Consider the following 4,813-nt stretch of genomic DNA (forward strand, 5'->3'; position numbering starts at 1 on the left):
TTGGTCTCACTAACGCCCCTGCTATTTTTCGAGCCTGGTTAATGATGTCCTAAGGGATGTCATTAGGCGTTTTGTTTTTGTCTACGTTGATGACATTCTTATTTTTTCAAAGGACCTTGAGGCTCACAAGCAACACGTTCTCCAAAGACTATTGGATGTGAGTCATGTTTCCTCTGTCCTTCTTGGGTTACATTATTGCTCAAGGACAGCTAAGAATGGACCCTGCCAAGGTTAGGGCAGTCACAGTGTGGCCTGTGCCCGAGAATCTGAAGCAGTTACAGCATTTCCTGGGGTTTGACAATTTTTATAGACGATTCATCCGTGACTACAGTTGTTTGACAGCTCCTCTCACCACTCTCACCTCCACCTCCACTCCATTCCACTGGTCCCCTGAAGCAGAGGCAGGAACTCAAGCACCGCTTCACTTCTGCTCCAATCCTTACCCAGCCAGACCCAGAACTCCAGTTCGTCCTCGAGGTGGACGCTTCCGACACAGGAGAGGTGCAGTCCTGTCTCAACGTTCTCCCTTGGACCAGAAGCTCCATCCCTGTGCCTTCTTGTCCCGCAAGCTCTCACCTGCAAAGAGAAATTTTGACATAGGTAACCGGGAACTCCTGGCTGTTAATTTATGGGCTAGTGGAACGCCTCGCCAATATCCAATGGTAGCGCCTGCGCGAAATACGAAAAACCTTAAAATGCTATAATTTCAATTTCTCAAACATATGACTATTTTACACCATTTGAAAGATAAGACTCTCCTTTATCTAACCACATTGTCCGATTTCAAAAAGGCTTTACAGCGAAAGCAAAACATTAGATTATGTCAGGAGAGTACCCTCCCAAAAATAATCACACAGCCATTTTCAAAGCAAGCATATATGTCACAAAAACCAAAACCACAGCTAAATGCAGCACTAACCTTTGATCTTCATCAGATGACACTCCTAGGACATTATGTTATACAATACCTGCATGTTTTGTTCAATCAAGTTCATATTTATATCAAAAAACAGCTTTTTACATTAGCATGTGATGTTCAGAACTAGCATACCCACCGCAAACTTCCGGTGAATTTACTAAATTACTCACGATAAACGTTCACAAAGACCATAACAATTATTTTAAGAATTATAGATACAGAACTCCTTTATGCAATCGCGGTGTCAGATTTTAAAATAGCTTTTCGGTGAAAGCACATTTTGCAATATTCTGAGTAGATAGCCCGGCCATCATGGCTAGCTAATTTGACACCCACCAAGTTTGGCCCTCACCAAACTCAGATTTACTATAAGAAAAATTGGATTACCTTTGCTGTTCTTCGTCAGAATGCACTCCCAGTACTTCTACTTCAACAACAAATGTTGTTTTGGTTCGAAATAATCCATAGTTATATCCAAATAGCTCCGTTCTGTTCGTGCGTTCAAGTCACTATCCGAAGGGTGACGCGGCGGCGCATTTCGTGACAAAAAATTCAAAATATTCCATTACCGTACTTCGAAGCATGTCAAACGCTGTTTCAAATAATTTTGTATGCTATTTTTCTCGTAAAATAGCGATAATATTCCAACCGGGCGACGTTGTGTTCATTCAAACACTGAAAGAAAAAAATAGAGTCGTCTCGTGCACGCGGACATCAGTGTCATTGTTCTCAGAAGGACCACTCACAAAAACCCCTGCTGTTTTTTGCCCAGAGACTGGAGAGCTCTCGTTCCACTTTCTGGCGCCTTCCTAGAGCCAATGGAAGCCTTAGAAAATGTCATGTTACAGCAGAGATGCTGTATTTTTGATAGAGATGCCCTAGAAGGAGAACAAATTGTCAGACAGGGCACTTCCTGTATAGAATCTTCTCAGGTTTTGGCCTGCCATATGAGTTCTGTTATACTCACAGACATCATTCAAACAGTTTTAGAAACTTTAGAGTGTTTTCTATCCAAATCTACTAATTATACATATTCTAGTTTCTGGGCAGGAGTAGTAACCAGATTAAATCGGGTACGTTTTTTATCCGGCCGTAAAAATACTGCCCCCTATCCCAAACAGGTTCAGAAACATAACAGTACCTCAGTCAGTTATAATTATCACGAGACAATGAATAATGAGACAACTCTATCTTTTAAAGAGACAATGTTCGAAAAACACTGCATCTATCATTAGTCATTATGAGAGTGATTCATTTGACAAAAGTGATTCTGAGTAGCCTATAGTATACCACAAAGAACTTTGATCAAGTGGTTCACTTTCTGCATGATACAAACAAGGCACTTTATATCATGCGTTAAACAAGGAAATCGACACATAAAGAAACATCTTATGAGACACTCCTGCTAACATCACCAACAGTCCAAACAAAGCCTTCATGTCTCTTCATAACACAGGGCTCAAGTCAGCAAATTAAGCTATACTGTACTTTACCAAAATCCTAAATATTTCATTCTGTGCTGATTTTCCATAAGGAAAGAGGAACTTAAATGCATGTATCTTGATGTGTAATATCAGATAAGTTGTAAAAAAGTGATGTGAGGCTACACTCTTAGAAAAAAAGTTTATATCTAGAACTTAAAAGTGTTCTTCGGCTGTCCCCTTTCCACGGAGGGTTCTATATGGAATTCACCTCTAAGAGTGTACTTCTGATTGTAAATAAATATTCTGCCTGAGAAAATGACACCTCGTTTGTTTTGTCAGGGCAGTGGTCAGCTCTAACATATTGAACAAGCTGTTCATCACTGACATTAACACAGTACCTTCTTCACAATTAGTCGGCTCTTTCAGTCCATTTAAGATTGTGACATTATAAAAAAAGAAATGAAGGAGAAAGAAAGAAAGGGGATTTAAGAGGAGGAGAGGTGAGAGAAATAAATGATGTTTCCCAGATGGTTGTTTGCGACACATGCGATGGCATCGACCGGTTGTAACTGATTCCTTTTGGGTTGCAGCTAGACAGAATAACAATATATCATTATGGACTGAATTTATATAGCAATTCCTGGGAGGTCAAACCGTGATGAATTGGGTTTGTTTATTAGAAGCAAATTTAGAAAATAACAAAAAAAAGAACCATTCTTTCATAGAGGGCACACTAGCGGGCCATCCTTTCAATCACAAACTTCTGCAGTGAATGACAACTTTTACTACTGCATAATAACCTTGTTGAGAGTTTGTAAAAAATAAATAATGCATCAATAAATAAAACATTAAATCAGTAACAGAGAGACTATGACAAATGTAGACAGTCCAGTTGTTGGGTTATTTATTTAGGTAAAGAATGTACAAAACCCTCAGCATTGAATGTCATGAAATATAACAGTAATATGGGAAAGTTAATCCAATTCGTTTCAGTAACAAATGTAGGAACAAGGCATCCATACAACTTCAAAAAGACCAACCCTTCGAACATGCAGCTCTCATTGGCCAAGCTGTATTCCAGCATACAAAGTCTCCTCCTGCCCCTCAGGTCTGTCTCTCTCAGTGTTTGGTTTGGCACCCTCCAGCACTACAATCTGTCCATACACCACCTCCTCTGGAGCCTCCCTCTGTTTCCCTCTGTCATCACATTCCAGTTCTGGACTCTCATCAGCATCTGTGTGGAGATGTTTACATTAGTTTTTAGGGGGGGGGGAATGGTAGGATATTGCACAGATCATTTGTTGTCATTTAACATTTGAGGTATGTAAGCAACTCACATACGCTCTAATGTTGATTTAGAAATAGCATCCATTCACCTCCTTCACATGCACTTGACCAATCTGTAGATATGGAAATAGGCCTATCGAAATGTATCTAGGCCTACACTAATTCAAAGTAGGAACAACAACCTAAAAAAAAAATCTAAAATGAGCCACAACACTGAAACAACAGTCACATGAGCTGACTGATTGTTGTAATCAGTGGTGTTGATGTTTATCTTTGACGTTTGTTAGATGTGTTAGATTGTTTGGCTGTCACATTACTGACCTGGTGCCTGTGGAGGGTTCCTCCTCTTGCGAATACAGTAAACTCCCACCACCACTGCAAGGACCAGGACCACAGCTACTAGTGACCCTATGACAGGCCCATAAGATCCTCCTGCATGATATGGTGAGGAGAAATAGCGGTGGTGGGTGGGGGGTTTGACACAGTCCCTCACAAATCATGCATGACAACGTTCAAGCATTCAAGATAAATTGCCTTTGGCTTCTATGGAATATTCTTATTTGGCAAATAGATGTGAGTTTTTTAGCTCCTCACCTCCAATTATCAGTTGTACTCCTCTGGTCTCCAAGTACCTTCCTTCTGAATTATGGATTTCTAAACAATATTTAGCAGAATCACTCCTCTCTGTGTTATTTATTTTAAATGTCCCATTATTGATAAAGAACTCTGATCTGGCTTTAATTAATATATAGGTAACGTTGTTTTTTTCATTTTGAATATCTTTGAATTAGCACCAGTGGGGTCTTTTGTTAATGTAAGTTCGGATCCTGTGGCATCATTCATCAGCAGGAGATAGACAGTTCCTCCCAGAGCTCCGTAACACGACATGTTCTGTGTAGCATTACAGGATGTCTCCATGCCTGTGGATAGAAAAAATAGCTGTTTTGTTGATAGTGATGAGAAGTGTAAATCCTTTGCTAAAACTTTATTAATAGCATTTATCCAACTGGTGCGTCTAATCCTGAATGCTGATTGTTTAAAACCGCATCCCAGCAGGTGTCTATTACACAAGTTTTGCCACTGGCTATATCTATGACGTTAAAATGCCTATTTACTCTGTTCCATCTGACTGCGCAATCCACTTTCTCAATGTTTTTAATTAAAATATGTCATCAATATTTGA

General features: G+C 39.8%; 1 long non-coding RNA gene across 1 annotated transcript; it reads right to left on the reverse strand.

Annotated features, from left to right (window-relative positions):
• Positions 1-3,225: 3,225 nt before the first annotated feature.
• Positions 3,226-4,388, reverse strand: LOC123743245 (uncharacterized). The gene is made up of 3 exons (XR_006770049.1): positions 4,225-4,388; positions 3,952-4,062; positions 3,226-3,577 (listed from the first exon to the last, which is right to left on the reverse strand). It is a non-coding gene; the product is annotated as an uncharacterized lncRNA (long non-coding RNA).
• Between the last annotated feature and the right edge of the window lie 425 nt (positions 4,389-4,813).

Source organism: Salmo salar, chromosome ssa05 (assembly GCF_905237065.1).
Source record: "Salmo salar chromosome ssa05, Ssal_v3.1, whole genome shotgun sequence".
NCBI classification, from domain to species: Eukaryota; Metazoa; Chordata; class Actinopteri; order Salmoniformes; family Salmonidae; genus Salmo; species Salmo salar.